General features: G+C 40.9%; 1 non-coding gene across 1 annotated transcript; it reads left to right on the forward strand.

Annotated features, from left to right (window-relative positions):
- The first annotated feature begins 21,702 nt into the window (after positions 1 to 21,702).
- On the forward strand, positions 21,703 to 21,809 carry LOC115802853 (U6 spliceosomal RNA). The gene has a single exon (XR_004023401.1). It is a non-coding gene; the product is annotated as a U6 spliceosomal RNA (small nuclear RNA).
- The last annotated feature ends 1,999 nt before the right edge of the window (positions 21,810 to 23,808 follow it).

The following is a 23,808-nucleotide window of genomic DNA, read 5'->3' on the forward strand; positions in this document are numbered from 1 at the left end:
CTGCGGTGGACAGGAGGCTGTGCACTGGCTGACACACAGGCTGAACTGGGCGCTGCAACTTCCAGAAGGGAAGGAAAATAAAGAAGGGTCCACCTTCTAGTTCTCAACTCTATCTCCCGTTTGCCAGAAAGCCGAGTGGAGTATGTGGACATGCTGCTTGGTAGGTCCTGAGGAGGGACACCTCTGAGCGTCCCCAGGCAGGAAAAAAACCACAAACCTAAAAGGCTCCTGTAAGTCTGATCTGACAGATTCAAAGGCACTTTTTTTTTTTTTTTTTTTTTCCGGTACGCGGGCCTCTCACTGTTGTGGCCTCTCCCGTTGCGGAGCACAGGCTCCAGACGCGCAGGCCCAGCGGCCATGGCTCACAGGCCCAGCCACTCCGCGGCATGTGGAATCTTCCCAGACCAGGGCACGAACCCGTGTCCCCTGCATCGGCAGGCGGACTCTCAACCACTGCACCACCAGGGAAGCCCTCAAAGGCACTTTTATCCTTCCAGATTCAAATTTTAGAGAATTTCCCTACAGTCATAGAGGAAAATTTAAGAATTTCTTGGAAAATAGTACAGAATAGACACCAAATACCAAAATCCAATCACATTCACGATGATTTTTTTCCGGCTTATCTTCTTTCCATTCACTAGTGAATATTAATAGCCACGATTGTCCTGCTCAACTCATCTGTAAACACTCCCAGGATCCAGCCCTGAGTTGTTTAGCTCCAGAAAGCCTTCCTTTAAACTATGCTAAGTGGTCACACCTCTTGCTGGATTCATCACTATTAAAATATTCTGAGCCTGTGGTGTATGTTGTGCTGGCCTCCATTCAGATACCCCAAGGTAAACTGATTTATGAGACGTGAATGTAAGATGAAGAGGATGCTTTGTTTTTTTTTTTTGCGGTACGCGGGCCTCTCACTGCTGTGGCCTCGCCCGTTGCGGAGCACAGGCTCCGGACGCGCAGGCTCAGTGGCCATGGCTCACGGGCCCAGCCGCTCCGCGGCATGTGGGATGCTCCCGGACCGGGGCACGAACCCGCGTCCCCTGCATCGGCAGGCGGACTTTCAACTACCGCGCCAGCAGGGAAGCCCGAGGATGCTTTTTATAAACACCTTCTCAGGGTAGTATACCAACAGCGGTACCACCTATATTTTAAACAATAACCTTATCTTGGGAATGATTGTATAGGCTCCCACAGAGACTATGTTGAAGAAAAAATACATTTGTTTGGTCAAGCTGTGTGCTCTGTGCATTCACATGTCAATTTCATTTCCCAAAGTTCACAAATTTCTGGACCTTGATAGGCATAGATCACTTTTGGAAAGTGAATATATTCCATTTGAAAGACTTCAAAAGTTAGCATTCAGCTTCTCTTTGCAGAGATTTCTCGAGTAACTAAGTTCAGCCCAGGAGGTTTCTAGCCCAGGGTTTTAGAGAGATGACATTTAAGAGGGTGATAAATGCAGGTACGACATTCAAGAGTTTAGAGGTGGACTTTGGGGCCAGGCGGCCTGGGCTTGGAGCAGAGCTCACTCACCGACGCTGGCAGGTCCCACCTGAATTCAGAAGTCCTTGGCTCCGGAGCTGATTTTTGACCGTTTCTGATTTCCAGAAATGGCAGCTTCATTGGATTCAACTCAACTTTAAGCTCTGCTGCCTTAGGCTCATGCCTAAAATTATAAGCACAAACCAGTATTTAATTTTCATGGGCGGGTTACCGTAGTTACGGTAGTACTATAGCACAGAAGATAGGTAACCATTTATTAGTTTAGGAGTACAGCCTATGCTTTTGAGTTCTAAGTAAATGTCATAAAATACAAATACCAAAGTTTGGATCTAAAGTAGCCTACGTGCCCCCAGGGGGTCCAAGCATAGTGGGTACCTGATACTTTCTCTACCATAAAAAGCCTAAAAAGAGTTATTTTCTCCAACTCCTCGGCCAGCGCAGTGTTAGACTGAGGGCTGATGTTGATTTGACAACGAGCTTGCATTAGGTACAAAGCAAAAGGATGACCTACACGCAGCACGGTAAAAGCCGCTCAAAACCATACAGTCTGCAAAAATTCTGTTCGGCCTACAGTGACGCATCAATCACACCAATATTTCTCTGTCATCTATTTAGCTCTTCTGTACCCCACACAATTTCTTTTGTCACGTCATCTCCCAGAGCTAAAAGGAAACGAACTTCTGCCCACGGAAAATATATTCAGATCGTTCATTAAGCAGCTTTATTTCAAAAAGCGTTATAAGGACAAACCAGAGCAGGAAGCCAGTTGCCACTGGGCTCAGACTGAGTAGTTGGATTTTTCATCTTATGTTACGCTCCAAGGAGACAACTGAATCTAACAAACGTAGGCTCTGTTAGATCGCATACTACACTCCCGCACTTTACTTCTAGTGAGACGATCAGTTTCTCCACAGCTTAAAAAGACAGCTGCACGCTTTTGTTGTTTAACTCCATACATGTGAATTGACTAGTTGCCAAAAAAAATCTTAAATTTTAAAATTTATTCTAATGATCTCCAAACTTTTTAAATGCACTGGTGCCATTCTATAATAAATCAAGGCATAATATATACTTGGGGTGAAATAATCAGTAATGAGAGCAGAAGTAATTTCTATTTCAAGTAGTCATTTTGATAAATGCCCTTTCGGGGGCCTCTTTTTTGTGAGATGGATTGTATGGAGATTGCTTTTTTATTGGAGGTGTGGTTGGCAGAGGGATTGGGTAAAAATCAAAGCAAATAGTGGCTCTGCCATTTTCTTGTTGTTTACCTTTGCTGAATGGTTAGCATTATCACTGATGTATAATTTCGTAGGAAAAACCTTCTTAGGTCAGTTGCTCATTTTATAAGGATACATCTATTTTTATTTATTTATGTATGTATGTATGTATGTATGTATTCTTTGGCCACGCGGCAGGCACGTGGCATCTTAGTTTCCCGACCAGGGACTGAACAAGCACCCCCTGCAGGGGAAGCACAGAGTCTTAACCACTGGACTGCCAGGAAAGTCCCAGGATACATCTATTTTAAAACTAAGAAATGTAATCTATGAAGTCACTTCATCCAGTGTGAACCTAAATTGCAACGCATCACAATGCACTGAAAGTAAACCATCACTGAGGACACACCACCAGCCCTTATCTTGTGGGATTCCCATTCCTTCTGACAAGGGACTCCTCCAGCCCACAGTGTGGCATCCAAACCATGTGAGACCAATGAGGGCCTTGGACTCAACTAGTATTTTAAATAGTGCTAAAAGAATTTCTTATCTTTAGATAAAGAAGGCAAATGGAAATAGAATACAAACACTTCCTCCTACACCCCAGTGAATAATCTTATGTACTTGCTTGCCCACCCATCTTAAGACCACTGGTTTAAGATCACTGTCTCTTAAACTGCTCCATAAGTCACTGGCATCAGAATTGTGAGATATAATTATTTAAAATATAGATTTCCAGGGTCTATTTTGGATGAAACTTTTTCAAGTCTTTGAAAGTACAGTCATCTTTATTGAATAATAATAAATATTGAACGTGTGTTGTTAGATTTTTTGCAAAACTTTATATGTATATTAAACTATTTAATCCTTAGACCAACACTATGGGTTACATACTCTTCTTATGCCCATTTTACAAACGGAGAAATTGAGGCACAGAGAGGTTAAATAACTTGCCCAAGGCTACATGCTAATAACTGGCAAAATCTGGACTCAAAACCAGAACTGGAATTAAAAACACTCTTAGACACTATGAAACTAGTTCTTTAGATGATTCTTATACACATTAGGTTTAGAATCACTGATTTACATGATTTTCTGAACATCTTGAAATTGAATGTATATGAAGATTATGCTTAGCTTGTTTCTGTGTCAAGTTATTTGTAAGATCAAAAAGGAATTTTTATTAAAAATCATTAACCTCTGACTATAGATTATTAAATGATATTCCCAGGAAATAGAAAATCAAATATGCCAGAATATACACAGTATTTGGTAATTTCCTTAATTAATTTACAAATAATGTCAATAGGTGTGACTAAAATTGCAGGGTTTTTTTTTTCTCTCACATAGTCTTTTAACAAAAAAAGAGGTCACACTGCTGTCTGAACCCACGTATCACTTCGCAGAGAGAGTAATTGAGAACAAATGTTTCTAGAGCAGTGTCCCTGGCATCAGAAAAAGAGAAGCAGCTCCATTTGGATGTTCAGTTCAGGTGGGGTCTATTTTTGGTCTCTCCAGCTATATTGTGGGGTGGGAGGATACAAGACAATCAAATCCCTTACCGGTGCTCAAACACCCCATTAAAACGGGGTAGCAAAGGAGGCACAGAGCTGTTGCCCTTAGGATCCCAGTGCAGACAGGATGTCTGGGTAGGTCTCACTTTAAGGTGTATGAGAGGTGGGTGTATGAGTGATATATAGTCAAGGACGTAGTCGCTCTTCTGTAGCCCAAAGTCCAGGTCAGTAGCCCTAAGGTGCTGCAGTATCACCAAGGGATCATGTTAAAAATACAAACCCTTGGGACTTACTTTAAGAGATTCTGTCCAATGGGGTCAAGGATCCAGCATTTTATGAAGGATTCCAGGTGAGTTCAATGCAGGTGGTATGATTACCACACTCTGAGAAAAAAATGGTGGAGAAAAGAGTTATCACTAGGATGGATATAACTGGAACAGAAGATAACACTTTGAAAAATATCAATCACTCAGAGCAGCACAGAGATGGACCTCAAAATTGGAGGGAAAGAGGAGAAAACAAAAACTGAGGGAAATGATGAATGCAGAGGCAGGGAAAGGGATGAGGCTAATTCACAAAGGTCCTTCCTCTGCTGCCTCTTTCTTCAGCTGAGAACAAGAACAAAAGAGCCATTGGATATCACCCCTGGTCTGCATGACTTCTGATGGCCAAAAAAGGTGACCAGGGTATCATTTGGGGGCCATGGTTTGATCGCCATGCAGGGCCACACAGAGGTCGTACTGGGAACCAAAGTGAACAAGCAGGAGCCAAGGGAGGTCTACTCTGGTGCCCTCTGGTTCCTGCAGGAGGACATGATTGGATTGTTTGACTAATATCACCGTCTGGCAGAAAACTAAAACCCGCTACTCAGAGACTCGCCTGGTCCTCTTGATAAGGAGGGCTGTTTGGCAGTGGGTCTTATCCACAGGAGCAACACAGGGAAAGGAACTTGCAGTTAGGCCATCTGAGGCTCTGCCAGCTTCAGAGGTGAAGGTAGCTCGTAATATTTGTGATATTGTGATTATAATAAGAAATGTAGGTTTGGTCTTATCCTGTTCCTGGCACAGAGCCACTAAAATCCTTGGAATTTCCTAAGTATTGAGAGCAATAAAAGGTGTCTTTTGTTATGTTAATAAAGCGACTTTTGGAAAGCCTCTCCATCACTAAGGAGGGAGGCTTAGGTTGCCAGGGGAACCAACCACATGATTAAAGGTGGGAACTTTCAGTCCCAACCCTAGACCTCCAGGGAGAGGAGAGGGGCTGGAGATTGAGTTCAATCAATGGCCAATTATTTAATCAAACATGCCTGTGTATGAAACCTCTATAAAAATGCTAAAGGACTGGGTTTGGAGCACTTCCAGGTTGGTGACCACATGGAGATTCAGGGAGACTGGTGAACTCAGAGAGCATGGAAGCTCTACATCCCTTTCCACATCCCTTGCCTATGCATCTCTTCTATCCGGATGTCCCTGAGCTATATCCTTTTATGATAAATTGGTAATCTATTGATAGTAAGTTTCTCTAAGTTTGTGAGCTACTCTAGAAAATTAATCAAACCCAAACAGAGGGGCTTGTGGCAACCTCCAATCTGTAGCCTGTGGATCAGAAGCCCAGGTGACCACCTGGATTGATGTCTAAAGAGGAGGGGGCAGCCTTGTGGGACTGAGCCCTTAACAGTGGAATGTGATACTGTCTCCAGGTAGATAGTGTCAGAGTTGAGTTGGATAGTAGGACCCCCAGCTGTGTCAGAGTTGCTTGGTGGTGTGAAAAACAAACACACGCACACACTGGAATCAGCGTCAGAACATAATATTAACTTTATGCCTTTCACCACAGGTCTGTTGTCCACTTGCTTGTGTTCTAAGAGCAGGATTTGGTAGAGAGATGTGATGCCACACAGTTGAGAGTCCTGCTTAGGTGCCTCAGTTTTGTTTTTTTTTTTATAAATTTATTTATTTATTTGTTTTGGCTGCATTGGGTCTTTGTTGCTGCATGCGGGCTTTCTCTAGTTGCGGTGAGCGGGGGCTACTCTTTGTTGCGGTGCGTGGGCTTCTCATTGCGGTGGCTTCTCTTATTGTGGAGCATGGGCTGTAGGCGCGCGGGCTTCAGTAGTTGTGGCACACGGGCTCAGTAGTTGTGGCTCGTGGGCTCTAGAGCACAGGCTCAGCAGTCGTGGCTCATGGGCTTAGTTGCTCCGTGGCATGTGGGATCTTCCCGGACCGCGGCTCAAACCTGTGTCCTCTGCATCGGCAGGCGGATTCTTCACCACTGCTCCACCAGGGAAGTCCCAGGTGCTTCAGTTTTTTAAAATGTCTTATTAACAGATGGCCTCACCTTCAAATGCTGTGCTGTCACACACACGTACCCATACCTGCACTCCAGAGGAGAGTAACCTTGACCTGTCAGCAGCTCAGCTTCTTATCAAAAGTCTCCAAAGAAGGATCCAATATTTATGTGCAAATAAAAAATATGATTCAGCTAGAAAAACTATAATGTGTCCCTAGATAAAGCTGGAATTAAGAGATCTGCAGACTGAAACTACATTGTTTTAACATCCTGCAAACTTCTAGTTTGGCAATGGGCCTCTAGCTATCAGAAGAAAGCCGTACGTACTTTCCTGCTCATATATGGAAGGAAATGGCTAAGAATATCATCCACTTTTCACTCAGTGCTTCTCCATTTTAAGTTTCATGTGGGTTAAGAGTCCACACTCCCAGTGCAGCGGGTCCGGATTCAATCCCTGGTGAGGGAACTAGATCCCGCATGCCACAACTAAGAGTCTGAATGCTGCAACTAAAAGATCTCGCATGCTGCAACTAAAGATCCCAAGTGCCGCAACTAAGACCCGGTGCAACCAAAATAAACAATAAATATTTTTTAAAAGAAGAAATGTATTGCAAGCTTAAGTGTAAGGAAAAGTTTTCCTTTTGCTGATAAACCGGCATAACTTTTCTATATTCTCTAAGATATCCAGATATCTGTTCCGATCTTTAATCCGACTATTTCTCTTTTATCCATAGTTCCTCTAATTCTGAGTGGCTTGTATTTTTCTGTTTGTGAATGTTACTTACATCGTTTCAAGTTGCTTCAAATGTTTGGTGAAATTACGTATGTAGGTAGGTATGTGGATAGATGATAGGTAGATAGACAGATAGATAGATGATGGATGGAAGATAATTTTCCAAGTTAGGGAAGGTAGGTTTCTCTCCCTTGTCATTTGCTCCCTTCCTGAAAGCTTCAGGCTGTGAAGGAAGTCCAGGTCGTGCTGCTTTAGCTACCTGTGGTGCTGCACTGCTTATATCTGCTCTGTTTCCCTACCTGTTGACTTCTTTTACTCACATGCAGTTTTTACTGCTCAGTGTTGAAGGAGACAGATGAGGGCCAAGAAAAGAATGGGATGCAAGAAAGAACAAATGTAAGGGGTTCCACACTAGGAGTCTGGGGAGGTAATGAATGGATGCATTCTATTAGGGAAAATTCCCCAATCATGAGCCTTCCATGGAATTCTTCCTTGCCTTCAGCTGTCCTGACTCCTGAGTGTAAGAGAAAGGGAACACCTTTTTGAGTATGTTATTTTAGATCTTGTATATCTTCACATGTGCTAAAAGGCACAGTTGAGCTGCCAATGTATTTGCCTTATTCAAAAAAAAAAAAACAGCTTTCACTGTGGTGTTTTCCAGGCAACTGTCTTCTGCTTTGATCTTCCCTTGACCCAAATTCATGAAGTCACTGAATTTTAGAGCTTTGTCTAACCTGAAAGATAAGCTAGTCTAACCAATCCATCTGGTGAAGAGCAAAGATTCTTTGAGTAAAGCAGATTTGGATAAAACCACTGCTCCGGGGCTTCCCTGGTGGCGCAGTGGTTGAGAATCTGCCTGCCAATGCAGGGGACATGGGTTCGAGCCCTGGTCTGGGAAGATCTCACATGCCACGGAGCAACTGGGCCCGTGAGCCACAACTACTGAGCCTGCGCGTCTGGAGCCTGTGCTCCGCAACAAGAGAGGCCACGATAGTGAGAGGCCCGCGCACCGCGATGAAGAGTGGCCCCCGCTCGCTGCATCTAGAGAAAGCCCTCGCACAGAAACGAAGACCCAACACAGCCAAGAATAAAAAAATAAATTTATTAAAACAAACAAACAAAAAAACCACTGCTCTGTTGCTGAGAAACCTTAGACAATTAAGATCGTTCAGACTTGATTGCAAAACTAAAATAAATTTATATCAGAATGAATGTATAGTGCCTGGTACAGTAATTTCTCATCAGTAACTGTTATGATAATTATTTTTGTCAGGCCCAGGCAAACTAAGTGACTTGTTCAGGGCCACACAGCAAGTTGTGGAAGAATTCAGAGTAGTAAGGCAATTCCCAGACAGGTGCTCTTACCAGTATATAATACTAGTTTGTGGATCCCTCCCAAATAATATTTCATTTCTCAAAAAGAAAGAATCTTTTTAAAAAATTTATCTATTTATTTATTTTTGGCTGCGTTGGGTCTTCGTTGCTGCACACGGGCTTTCTCTAGTTGCAGCGAGCAGGGGCTACTCTTCATTGCAGTGTGCAGGCTTCTAACTGCAGTGGCTTCTCTTTGTTGTGGAGTGTGGGCTCTAGGCACCCGGGCTTCAGTAGTTGTGGCATGCGGGCTCAGTAGTTGTGGCTCACGGGCTTAGTTGCCCGGCGGCATGTGCGATCTTCCCAGACCAGGGCTCGAACCTGTGTCCCCTGCATTGGCAGGCGGATTCTTAACCACTGTGCCATCAGGGAAGTCACCCCCCCAAAAAAAAACACCAAAAAGTGTAATTTATTGCACTCCAACTGTGTGCTCAAGTACTCTGTTAGGCGTTTGCAAATGTTATTTCATCTTCACCATAATCTGAAATATAGATACTGTTACACTTATTAAAAAACTGAGGCTCAGAGAAGTAACTCACCCAAAGTCACAAAACCTGGAAATGACAAAGCCAAGATCTGAACCTGGTCTCTCTGTCCCCCCAACCTATCAATGCATGAGCTACGTTGCATATCTGTGTTGTCTAAATGGAAACTGGGCTCAGGAAGTCTCCTAGTAGACCCGAGGAACATGTGACTTCACATAAAGGAGTGATGAAAACCACCAAGCAATCTTTATTTGGCTAAAAAGTTTGTTAAACAGACCCTCCCACTTTGAACATCTGCTCTGACTCATCCGATTCACAGAGATGCTGCTCTGTTAGATCTGAAATGAATAATTAAATGAGAAGACTGCTAACTGTCCACCAAAACACACTCTCCCTTTCTTACATGTTAACATATCTTGGCCACGGCTCTCGGGCTAGATTGCCTGTTTTTTAGCCTGTGGTTATATGTGGTTAGGTGTGGCCATAGGACTAGGTTCTCACCAATGAAGTGTGAGTTTTGGATGTAAGCCATATGGATGTGCTCTCTTCCACTGTATGCTCTCCCCTACAACTGGCTGTTCTGGAACAGAAAGTGGCAGAAGTCCAGCTTTGACCATTGAGGAGATGCCTCTAAGGGTGATAGCACCATGATTGGAGAGGAACCTTGGAAGGAACTGCCTTGCTTACCCTGAAACTCTCAACTGAGAGAGAAACTTCCATATCCTTCAAGGCACTGTGTTTCATGGTCTCTTTTCAGGCAGTTGTTTAGCTTTATCATAACTTAAACAGGGATGAAATAATTGGGTAAGACTCCATGGAGAAATGGACTTGAGTTGTACCTCAAAATATTTATTAAAGATTAATCAAATGCAAAGGAAAAAGGCAAAGACAGAGAAGAAAAACTGTCCTTTATCATTGTCTGTTAGTGATCAGACACTCCCTGTCCATTAAAATAGAACAATAAATTCTATCCTTAGTGAGAGTGTCACATTTTGACAGAATAGAATTGCTTAATAATGTAAAAAAAGACTCTAAATGCAAATGTCCAACAGGGTAAGTATCTTTAATTTTCATTTAAGTGTCCAGGCCTGGTTTCTCTATCCACAATTTGGGGAATTTTTAATGGAAAAAGAGGACTTACTGTGGTTCTATTTGTGGTTACGTAAAATTGTAGGATAAAACCAACTCTAATTCTATGGTGCAACTGGAAAAGGCACAAGCAACTACAATTTGACTATATCTGCTGTATCCTTAGTTATGTAACTCTACCTTTTATCTTTTTAAAAGGGACTTTTCACTCAAGACATGATGAAAATAACGGGTACCAGATTGCTGTCCTGCCATAAACAACTAGAAAACTGCTATGAGTCACTGGATGAAAACCAATATAGGACTGATAGCCTAGTGAAAAGAAAAACAAAGAAAGTGAGCCCTACCATCCTTTCGACTTTCTGCCTGGTGGCATTTTCGGGGCAGCATTCAGGCAGGAGAAACTTGAGAAGATCATGGTCTCAGTGAGTTGAGGAAGCAGAGATCAGAGTTTGCAGGGGTTGAGGTGTGACTGGGGTTTGCATTGTGAAGGACCAGAGGGGAGAAGGGTACGCAGGAAAAGAGTCCCAGAGATACGTTTGAGGTCCCTTAGTCTTGTGGAATACTAAATGGGTCATGCAAAAGGGTAAAAAGTCTATGAGGCTGAGAAAAGAATGGCATGGGATTTGTATGCTAAAAATCCCCAGTTCACCCAGGGCTGGGAGATGTCCAACTTTCAACCAGCCAGAGTGGACTGAGCAACTGGAACATTCAGGAGAGTCCCCTGAAAGCTCACAGTTTAGCCGTGGAGTGAAACCACCCCTGAAGTAAAGGTAGTGCCAGACTTGCCCTAACACAGCTTCAAAACAAGCTTCAAGAGTTTGAAAAAGAATGGATATATGTATATGTATAACTGAATCACTTTGCTGTACACCTAAAACTAACACAATATTGTAAATCAACTATACTCCAATATAAAATAAAAATTTAGATTAGAAAAAGAATTACTCTAAAACAAACAAACTTCAAAAAAATCAAGCTGAGTCTCAAGTCATTTTAGTAGAAAACAAAGTCCAATACTGTATAAAGACATCAAAATCTAGCACTCAACATCACACTAATCACAAAGCCTAGCTTCCAATAAAAAATTTATTAGACATACGAAGAAGCATTAAAATGTCATTTGTAATTTGCAGAAAAATGCATCAAAGATCCAGGAAAGACAGACATAGTACAATTAGCAGACAAGGACTTTAAAATGTGTTTTCTAAATACACTAAAGGATTTAAAGGAAAATAGGAGATCATGAGGAGAGATATGTAAAATATATTTTAAAAGAACCTAATGAAACTTACAGAGTTAAAAAATGCAATATTTAAAATGAAATTTTTACTGAAAGCAATAAAAAGCAGATTAAGAACTACAAAAGAAAATAACAATGAATTTGCATACATGTTATCAGAAAGCTAGTACAGAGAGAATAAAAAGGAAAAGTTGAGTCTCAGTGACCTGTGAGAGAATATCAAGGAGTGAAACATGTGCAGTTTCATTCCCATAAAAATGAAGACTAGAAAAAGTATTTTTAAAAATTATAGCTGAAAAATATCCAAATTTTATTAAAACAACAAAACCACGGATCCAAGAAGCTCAACAAACTACAAGCAGACTAAACACCTGTAGGAAACTAAACCATGGCAGAGGCTACACCCAAATTGTTAAAAGACGGTGAGCGAGAAATATCTGGAGAGCAATCAGTTGCAGGGGAACAGGCATTGTATATAAGGGACAAAAATAAGAAAGAGCATGGATATCTCCATGGGAGCCAGAAGACAGTGGAGAAACATCTATAAGTATTGGGAAAAAAACCCAAACAATGTCAACCAAGAATTTCATATCCAGCAAAAATTTCCTTCAAGAATGAGGGCAAAGTAAAGAATTTTCAGGCAAATAGGAAGCCCAGATGATTCACTGCTAGCAATTCTGCCCTTCAAGAGGTTCTTCAGGCAGAAGAAAATGATGCCAGATGGAAAATGATCTGTACAAAGTAATTAAGATTGTCAGAAACCATAAATATGCAGTAACTTCAAAATTCTTTTTCAATATTCTTTAAAATACAATTGACTATAACTCAAAACAAAAAAGTGAACAACCTGATTTACAAAATGGCCAGAGAAACTGAATTGGTATTTTTCAAAGAAGATACACAAATGGGCACCAGGTACATGAAAAGATGCTTAGCATCACTAATCATCTGGAAAATGCAAATAAAATCTCAGTGAGATATCACCTCACACCTGTTAGAATGGCTGTCATCAAAAAGATGAGAGGCAACAAGTGTTGCTGAAAATGTGGAGAAAAGAGAACCCTGTGTACTGTTGGTGGGAATATATATTGGTGCAGCCACTGTGCAAAACAGTATGGAGGCTCCACAAAAAATTAAAACTAGAACTGCCATATGATCTAGCAATCCCACTTTTGGGTATATACCCAAAGGAAAATGAAAACAGGATATCAAAAAGGTATCTGCAGGCTTCCCTGGTGGCACAGTGGTTGAGAGTCCGCCTGCCGATGCAGGGGACACGGGTTCGTGCCCTGGTCCGGGAAGATCCCACATGCTGCGGAGCGGCTGGGCCCGTGAGCCATGGCCGCTGAGCCTGTGCGTCCGGAGCCTGTGCTCCGCAACAGGTGAGGCCACAACAGTGAGAGGCCCGCATACCGCAAAAAAAAAAAAAAAAAAGGTATCTGCACTGCCATGTTTATTGCAGCAACAGCTAAAATATAGAAACAATCTAAGTGTCCACCAATGGATGAATGGATAAAGAAGATATATACCACATCTATCACATCTTCTTTATATTTGTGTCAAGAATAAAGAATTCTCACACACACAAAAAAAAGAATTCTCACAAATCAATAATAATAATAATAGCACAAATAACCCTATTTTTTAAATGGGCAAAACATTTTAATAAATGTTAACTAAAGAACTTAATGGCCAATAAATACATGAAAAAATATTCAACATTACTAGTCATAAGGAAAGTGTAATTAAAACCATAATGAGATATAACTTTACACGCATTCCAGTGGCTCTGAACAAGTGGAAATCTTACACATTACTGACGGAAGTGTGAAGTGGTCAACCAGCTTGGAAAACAGTTGGCAGTTTTTTATAAAATTAAAAGTACACTGACTATAAAAACCATATGATCATCTCAATAGATGCAGAAAAAGATTTTGACAAAATTCAACACCGAGTTATGATAAAAACTCTCCAGAAAGTGGGCATAGAGGGAACCTACCTCAACATAATAAAGGCCATATACAACAAACCCACAGCCAACATCTTCTCAATGGTGAAAAACTGAAAGAATTTTCTCTAAGATCAGGAACAAGACAAGGATGTCCACTCTCGCCACTATTACTCAACATAGTTTTGGAAGTCCTAGCCACGGCAATCAGAGAAGAAAAAGAAATAAAAGGAATACAAGTTGGAAAAGGAGAAGCAAAACTGTCACTGTTTGCAGATGACATGATACCATACATAGATAATCCTAAAGATGTCACCAGAAAACTACTAGAGCTAATCAATGAATTTGGTAAAGTTGAAGGATAGAAAATTAATGCAGAGAAATCTCTTGCATTCCTGTACACTAACAACAAAAGATCAGAAAGAGAAATTAAAGAAACATTCCCATTTACCATTGCAACAAAAAGAATAAAACACCTAGGTATAAACCTACCTAAGGAGGTAAAAGACCTGTACTCAGAAAACTATAAGACACTGATGAAAGAAACCAAAGATGACATAAACAGATGGAGAGATATACCATGCTCTTGGATTGGAAGGATCAATATTGTGTAAATGACTATATTACCCAAAGCAATCTACAGATTCAATGCAATCCCTATCAAATTACCAATGGCATTTTTTACAGAACTAGAACAAAAACATCTTAAAATTTGTATGGAGACAAAAAAGACCCTGAATAGTCAAAGCAATCTTGAGGGAAAAAAACAATGGAGCTGGAGGAATCAGGCTCCCTGACTTCAGACTACACTACAAAGCTACAGTAATCAAGACAATATGGTACTGACACAAAAACCGAAATATAGATCAATGGAACAGGATAGAAAGCCCAAAGATAAACCCACGCACATATGGGCAACTTATCTTTGATAAAGGAGGCAAGAATGTACAGTGGAGCAAGGACAGACTCTTCAATAAGTGGTGCTGGGAAAACTGGACAGGTACATGAAAAGTATGAGATTAGAACACTCCCTAACACCATACACAAAAATAAGCCCAAAATGGATTAAAGACCTAAATGTAAGGCCAGAAACTCTCAAACTCTTAGAGGAAAACATAGGCAGAACACTCTATGACATAAATCACAGCAAGATCCTTTCTGACCCACCTCCTAGAGAAATGGAAATAAAAACAAAAATAAACAAATGGGACCTAATGAAACTTAAAAGGTTTTGCACAACAAAGGAAACCATAAACAAGATGAAAAGACAGCCCTCAGAATGGGAGAAAATATCTGCAAATGAAGCAACTGACAAAGGATTAATCTCCAAAATATAAACAGCTAATGAAGCTCAATATCAAAAAAACAAAAGACCCAATAAAAAACTGGGCAGAAGACTTAAATAGACATTTCTCCACAGAAGACATACAGATGGCCAAGAGGCACATGAAAAGCTGCTCAACATCACTAATTATTAGAGAAATGCAAATCAGAACTACACTGAGGTATCACCTCACACCAGTTAGAATGGCCATCATCTGAAAATCTACAAACAATAAATGCTGGAGAGGGTGTGGAGAAAAGGGAACCCTCCTGCACTGTTGGTGGCAATGTAATTGATACAGCCACTATGGAGAACAGTACGGAGGTTCCTTAAAAAACTACAAATAGAATTACCATATGACCCAGCAATCCCACTACTGGGCATATACCCTGAGAAAACCATAATTCAAAAAGACACATGCACCCCAATGTTCATTGCAGCACTATTTACAATAGCCAGGTCATGGAAGCAACCTAAATGCCCATCGACAGACAAATGGATAAAGAAGATGTGGTACATATATACAATGGAATATTACTCAGCCAGAAATTGGGTCATTTGTAAAGATGTGGATGGACCTAGAGACTGTCATACAGAGTGAAGTATGTCAGAAAGAGAAAAACAAGTATCGTTTACTAATGCATATATGTGGAATCTAGAAAAATGCTTCAGATGAACTGGTTTGCAAGGCAGAAATAAAGACACAGATGTAGAGAACAAACGTATGGACACCAAGGGGGGAAAGTGGGGGGAGGGGTGGTGGTGGGGTGATGAATTGGGAGATTGGGATTGACATGTATACAGTGATGTGTATAAAATAGGTAACTAATAAGAACCTGCTGTATAAAAGTAAAATAAAATTTTTTTTTAAAGTACACTTACTTTGTGACACAGCAATTCCATCTCTAGGTATTTATCCAAGAGAAATGAGAACATATGTCCACAAAAATAGTTGGATGGTAATATTCATAGTTGCTTTATTGATAATAGCCTAAAACATAAAATAACCCAAATGTCCATGGATAAACACATTGTGGTATATTCATGTAATAGAATAGTATGCAGCAATTTAGAAAAATGAGCTACATTCTATATTCATTCAACAACATGGACCAAATCTCAAAAACACTGAGTTTTTAAAAAGCCATGATACTACTTCATTTATATGAAATTCTAGAAAAGGCAACACTAATGTATAGTGACAGAAAGCAAGTCAGTGGAGTTCATGACCAGGATTTGGGGAAGGGATTACTGCAAAGGGAAACAATGGAATTTTTTGTTTCCAGTGCTCCATATCTTAATGTGGATGTGGTTACATGGGAGTATACGTTTGTCAAATTCATTATACTGTAAAACAAAGAAAGTTGATTTTTTTAAAGGCGTATGTTTCTCTTTTCTCTGTCTTTATTTTTTTCCTCCTTTCTTTTCCGAATAAGATGTACCCAGCAGAGTTGCCTGGTTACTTTAAATCAGAAACTCCTTGAAAATCTGTTGATGAAGGGAGAATCACAGTGAGGTGATTAGAGCAGCTTGATTTGACATCTAAATGTAGAAGTTCTTAGGGGGGAAAAATCACCATTCGACTTGTTACCATGTAAAGAACGGCCTGAGGAGGAGGCCAAGTGGCATTACTACGGTAGGGGCCCCAGACTATGAACTCACCGTTAACAAGGATTCCGAAACTTCATCTTTTCATTAATAAGTCGATGTTTGCATGGCAGATGAATTGCTAGTCTGATTGGAAATTCTTTCCTGCACTGAAGAAATGGCACCAATTAACAATATTCATCTGTCGGGCTTCCCTGGTGGTGCAGTGGTTAAGAGTCTGCCTGCCAATGCAGGGGCCACGGGTTCGAGGCCTGGTCCGGGAAGAACCCGCATGCTGTGGAGCAACTAAGCCCATGTGCCACAACTGCTGAGCCTGTGCTCTAGAGCCCATGAGCCACAACTACTGAGCCAGCATGCCACAACTACTGAAGCCCGTGCACCTAGAGCCTGTGCTCCGCAACAAATGAAGCCACCGCAATGAGAAGCCCGTGCACCGCAACGAGGGGTGGCCCCTGCTCGCCACCAGAGAAAAGCCTGCGTGTAGCAGCGGAGACCCAACGCAGCCAAAAATAGATAAATAAAATAAAAATACATAAATTAAAAAAATATTCGTCTGTCAGTTCAGCTCTGCAGGTTCAGGCTCATTTAACTTGATAAAAACAGCTCCTTTTTTTCTGAGTAGGGAGAGTTTTTCTCTGCCTCCACCTCTGGTTATGGGCAGAAGTGGTGAAGAGGCTTATTACATTGGTCACCTCCCTGTCTTGAATGCTCTCTTCCCAGCTGCAGTGTCACACGCCGCCCCATTTGTGGGTGCCCATTTCAAGACCACCCACTGGAAAAGGATGCACAACGTAAGAGCAGTGAGCTTCAGTTTTGCTGGGGGGCCTTACTGGGGACTCTAGCCCAGGAGATGATAGCTCTGAGGAACTGATGAAATTTTTTGGCTGGGATGTAGTTAAGTATGCATCTTGGTGAAAGAGGGCTGCTAATCACAGAAAACAGCTATCTCAAGATATTAATTTTAGTGCTTCTCATATATGGGAAGATGCAAGAATCTGAGGACCTCGAAACACTTCCTCAGGTACGCAGCTTAACTATCTAGGGGCCAGTATATCCAAAACACAAAATGCTTCCTTTTTTTTTTCTATCCTGAATGACCCACATGGCACACCGTCAGTGCATGACTTCAGTGGTTAATGACTGGATCCTTGTAGAACTGGAATGGTGGGCAGCATCTGCTTGTTTGTTTACAAACAAGCTTCTTTGGTTTCTTTACTACAAAAGTCACTCTAAGCATATCTTTTACCCAAAAACCTTAATGCGGTGTTTTCTGTTTGTCTTTTTTCCTGTTATTTTTTGTTTTTTTGGCCGCGCAGCATGTGGGATCTTAGTTCCCCGACCAGAGATTGAACCCACACCCCCTGCCATTGAAGCGTGCAGTCTTAGCCACTGGACTGCCAGGGAAGTCCCTCCTCTCTGTTATTCTTAATATCATCTTTGTCTCCTTCCCTCCCTCCCCCCACTTCATCCTTCCTTTTTTTCTCTTTTGTTTAGACCTTCACCAGTGCCTAGCATCTTTTAAAGTTTATGCCCCTTTTATGGTGAGATTATGGACTGGCTCCCGCCTAGCACTTCAGGCTTTGCGTATTTTTTCCCTACGCAGTTTCCTCAAACTGAGGGGGTACCATCTCCCCACAGCTGCTCACATCCTTTCCATTTTGAATGTTTTACTCCCATGCTGAGAGATAAGAGATGACTGGCTAGTTCTCCCAGTCATCTTAGCCCACCTTAAATACATAGAGACTAATTCACTTGAGGAGTCTACGTTTTCTGCCCAAGAGGAAATCCCTTTTACGATACCTATAAAAGTGACAGAATCATGAATCCCAATTTAAAAGGTAAATGATAACTATCCATCCAGTCGCAATGAACGTGGTGCTAAAAAGTAAATCATTTGCTATAGAGTGGAAACAGGCAGATAAAAAACAAGGATAATGAAAGATACAGTGTGAAAACGGTGAGCCAAACTTTTAAGGATGATAAAAAGGCTCATTGGGCTTCCTTGGTGGCGCAGTGGTTAAGAATCCGCCTGCCAGTGCAGGGGACACGGGTTCGAGCCCTGGCCCAGGAAGATCCCACATGCCGCGGAGCAACTCAGCTCCCACGCCACAACTACTGAGCCTGCGCTCTAGAGCCCGTGAGCCACAACTACTGAGCCCACGTGCCACAACTACTGAAGTCCACGTGCCTAGAGCCCATGCTCTGCAACAAGAGAAGCCACAGCGATGAGAAGCCCGCGCACTGCAACAAAGAGTAGCCCTTGCTCGCTGCAACTAGAGAAAGCCCACGTGCAGCAACAAAGACCCAACGCAGCCAAAAATAAATAAATAAAATAAATAAATTAATTAAATATCATAAAAAAAGAATAAACATAGTTATATTGTAGCACATAATCACAATCACCTACTGAGGCCAAGGTATACTCTTTAAAAAAAAAAAAGGCTCATTAACTGGACTGTAGTGATGGTTTCATGGGAGTTTATTATGTCAAAACTCATCAGATAATACACTTTAAATAGGGACAATTTATTTACATCAATTGTACCTCAAAAAAGTTGTAAAGCAAAGCAAACCAACAGTAAAATATATATATAAAAAATATATATATATATATAAATATATATATATAAATATATATATATATGACTTAGGGGTCACTAGCCAGGCTATCCTCACACGCCGACTAGTGTACATGGAACTGTAGCCTTGTTATTAACCAGGTGCAGCTTTATTATATTAAAATTTCATTTTACCTTTAAAAAGTTAGGGTGTGAGTACACACCGAATGAATGTTAAGTGGTTCTTGGTCAGCCTAAAAGCTGCATAATATCTCCTGATCAGACTCACTTCTGTAATTAAGATTGTTTTAGCTCACTGTTCCTGTACTTTGAAGGGCACTGACTTCTGTGGAAATATATGAAGCAGAGGTACTATCCACCCCGAACCCCAGTGACTTTATTTCTATCCCTATGTTATCATGGATCATCCATATTCTATAAGCTGGACTCAGTACTCTTTTAATGGTCCGTGATTATGTTTTGTTCTGATTATGGCATATTACGGATTTCTGTTCAGCAAACCTATTTTTTGATAATACTAGGAAATGGCTAAAATGTAGATATGTTTGTCTTTTTAAATGGCTTTGTTGAGGTATACTTTGTATACAAAGAACTGCACGCATTTAATGTGTACAGTTTGATGAGTTTGGATATACATAAGCACCTGTGATACCAACACCACAATCAAGGTAATAGACGTATCTACACCTCCCAGGGTTTCCTTGTGTTCCTTTGTGCTTTTTGTTTGTTTGCTTCTTTTTTTTTTATTGGAGTACAATTGCTTTACAATGTTGTGTTAGCTTCTGCTGTACAATGAAGTGAATCAGCTATATATATATACTATACCCCCTCCCTCTTGGATCTCCCTCCCACCCCTGCCATCCCACCCATCTAGGTCATCACAGAGCGCCGAGCTCAGCTCCCTGTGTTATACAGCAGGTTCCCACTAGCTATTTTACACATGGTAGTGTATTTATGTCAAACTTAATCTCTCAATTCGTCCGACCCTCCTCTTTCCCCCTCTGTGGCCATATGTCCGTTCTCTATGTCTACGTCTCTATTCCTGACCTGCAAATAGGTTCATCTCTACCATTTTTCTAGATTCCACATATATGCGTTAATATACAGTATTTGTTTTTCTCTTTCTGGCTTACTTCACTCTGTATGACAGCCTCTACGTCCATCCACATCTCTACAAATGACCCAATTTCATTCCTTTTTATGGCTGAGTAATATTCCATTGTACATATGTACCACATCTTCTCTATCCTTTCAACTATAGTTGGACATTTAGATTGTTTCCATGACCTGGCTATTGTAAATAGTGCTGCAGTGAACATTGTGGTACATGACTCTTTTTGAATTATGGTTTTCTCTGGGTATATGCCCAGTAGTGGGATTGCTGGGTCGTATGGTAGTTCTATTTTCAGTTTTTTAAGGAAACTCCGTACTGTTCTCCATAGTGGCTGTATCAATTTACATTCCCACCAACAGTGCAGGAGGGCTCCCTTTTCTCCACACCCTCTCCAGCATTTATTGTTTGTAGATTTTTTTTTTTAGAGTTTTTGTTTTAACATCTTTATTGGAGTATAATTGCTTTACAATGGTGTGTTAGTTTCTGCTGTATAACAAAGTGAATCAGCTATACATATATATATATATATCTCCATATCTCCTCCCCCTTTTGTCTCCCTCCCTGATGGCCATTCTGACTGGTGTGAGGTGATGCTTCATTGTAGCTTTGATTTGCATTTCTCTAATAATTAGTGATGTTGAGCATCTTTTCATGTGCCTCTTGGCCATCTGTATGTCTTCTTTGGCGAAATGTTTATTTAGGTCTTCCACCCATTTTTTTTTGCGGTACGTGGGCCTCTCACTGCTGTGGCCTCTCCCGTTGTGGAGCACAGGCTCCGGACACACAGGCTCAGCGGCCACGGCTCACGGGCCCAGCCGCTCCGCGGCATGTGGGATCTTCCCGGACCGGGGCACGAACCCGTGTCCCCTGCATCGGCAGGCGGACTCTCAACCACTGCACCACCAGGGAAGCCCTCCACCCAGATTTTAATTGGGTTGTTTGTTTTTTTGGTATTGAGCTTCATGAGCTGTTTATATATCTTGGAGATTAATCCTTTGTCCGTTGCTTTATTTGCAAATATTTTCTCCCATTCTGAGGGTTGTCTTTTCATCTTGTTTATGGTTTCCTTGTTTTCTTTGTAGCTTTTCTTAAGAACACTTAACATGAGATTTTAAAACATCCCCTGAGCAACTATAAAAAACAAATGTTAGTGATAATAACCACTTCTCCATTTTTGCCCTGTAAGCTGGGGGGGCTATGAGTCAAATGTACAGCTCAGTTTCTTAGGATATTAGAAATACACTGTGGTTTCTATCCTTACCCTCACAGCAACTTACTTTTTCCCCATTGTTTTCTCTTTATCCTGATGTGTTTCTTTCTTTCTTTAACTCTGTTGTATTAGAACAAGCTTCCACCACTCCTTTTCCCACTAGCTATTCCCACTTTATTCCCACTAGGAATAAAGGAATAACAAACTTCCTTTAGATGTGAGAAATGTGAATCTTTTAAAAGTGTTATTTTCCAGGGCCTCAAGGCAACACCCAGATAACAAGATAACATAAAAACTGTAGAGCTATATTGTGAGTCTAGGTGAGCCCCAGGGTAGCTTTTACTCACAAATCATGCTTATTTCTCAGAGCGCTGGACAGACATAAGCCCAGGATTCAGAGACAAAGAGGTTTGGGGTCAAAGCTTCCCTCTCCCACAATGGCATATTTGCGCAGAATATTCTATTAAGAGTCTTGGAGGTGCTCGCTTCGGCAGCACATATACTAAAATTGGAACGATACAGAGAAGATTAGCATGGCCCCTGCGCAAGGATGACACGCAAATTCGTGAAGCGTTCCATATTTTTAAGCAATTATACCCCAATAAAGATGTTTAAAAAAAAAAAAAGAGTCTTGGAGGACAAGGGTACACTGGGAGGGTAGTGGAAGGAAAGGAAATCCATTTCAGAGGGAAATAATTACAAGATTACCTTCACTTTCAAGGTATAGCAATAGGTCATTATTATTAACTGGTGAACTTGGCAGAGAAAAAAAAATCAGTCATATGCAAGCATGTATTATGTCCAGAAAGGACTGATTATTGGCATTTTTCTAGTGGACATGAAGGCATTATAGACATATAATCTTGGTTTTCTTGGTTTCTATTTCTATGGATTTGCACACAGTTGTACATTAGAGGCATGGATGCTGTCCTAGAAACCAGCCTTGATGGACAGTGCTTAGCCTTGGCTGTCTTCACAATGCGCCATCCCTTTATCAGCGGGCCCCAAACACAGAAGGAGCCTGCAAGAACACACAAAGCAGCTCTTTGACAAGGGTCAAGTTTCAGTTCTACTGTATAACATTCACAGAAGGCACAGAAGGTGGCGGTTGGAGAGTGGCTGCTTTACTCCATTCAGTTGATTCCCAAGTTCCTTGATGGACAGGAAGAGTTTTTAAAGCTGCTAATCTCCCAATTTTTAATGTGACTTTTCTTGTTTTGTCCCCCATGGACGCTCAATCTCTTTAATTCCTTTAGTCTTCCCAGGTTTACCCTGGCCCTGCCCCTTTGGTCTCTGGAGCAGGCTGTCAGTCATTCAGTTCCATGGGTTTTGTTGCCAGCATGGGGTATCTACCAAACAATTGGACATATCCCAGTGCCATGATTGATCTGCTTTGATCATTACAACTCTTCAGTGCAAGTGACAGGAAGGCCATTCCAGGGGACTTGAGTCCTCAGGTGTTTGTTTATCCTTTCAGGTTCTAGTTTGCCCTTGTTCTCATCTACTCAGTGTTCTCCCGCTATTGCTGGCTGTTCTGTAGATACAGAGATACGAAGCCCTGCAGAGACTCCTCCACCAGCAGTCAAAATTCCATAAAATGCAACCCCATGATAAACCCCTTATTGTATCAATCCTAGTGCTTCTGCTTCCCATATTGAATCCTGACCAATAAATGCCTTTAAGTAAGACACCAAGATCTTGGAGAAGCCAAAGTCTCTGCAGATATAATTTATCTAATACTATCTCTTTGATTAAAAATGCTAAATCCAGTTTAGTTGGTTGTCCTTACCAATATAGGCATTTCCTTTTTATATTTTACTGAAGTCAAGTAATTATAAAGCTTGATTCACTATTTAATATCATATCATTAGCATTATTCATACTGTTTTGTAGTCTTTATAAGCCTAATTTTAGAAAGATTTCATATTAGATTGAGTGGATGCTCCATAATTTAATCATTTCCCTGTTGTTAGATATATAGGTTTCTTCTAGTTTTTTACTATTATGAATGATCTGAAATACCTCTTTATGCATGTGATTTTTCCCCGTATTTTGGAATATTTTATTAGGCTATAATTTCATTAGTTGAGGATAAAAGTATGTAAAAGGTATAAATTTTTTATTGCTTAATTGCTTTCAAAAAGGACTAGAATAATTAGTAATGCTATTAGCAATTGATAGTATTCTTACTATGAGTAATATCACTTAAAATAGTCTTTCTTTATTTAACCGAAAAAAATGTACCAATGCAATTTCAAAGGGACTCCACATTGCCCACTTTATATTGGTATCTATTTCGTGCTTTGCAATATCTAGAAAGCAAACACTGATCCCAAGTGGATTGGAAATATTCTAAAGACACTTTCCCTGAAACACAGCTGTTAATTTCTGACTTCTGAATGCGGCCTGCCCAAAATATAAGGATTCAACCATATACTTTCTCGTTAAACTGAGATTCTTTCACTTTGTGACTGGAGCAATTAAGAGGCTCATCAGTGGAGACAGTGTGGAGGCAATGGAATCACGTGCAATTAATGTTCTTATCTTTTTAATTTTAGGTAATAGCACTTCTTCAGAATAACAT

Source organism: Delphinapterus leucas, chromosome 2 (assembly GCF_059928025.1).
Source record: "Delphinapterus leucas isolate spDelLeu-1000000601 "Yukka" chromosome 2, BTC_Dleu_Yukka2, whole genome shotgun sequence".
NCBI lineage: Eukaryota > Metazoa > Chordata > Mammalia > Artiodactyla > Monodontidae > Delphinapterus > Delphinapterus leucas.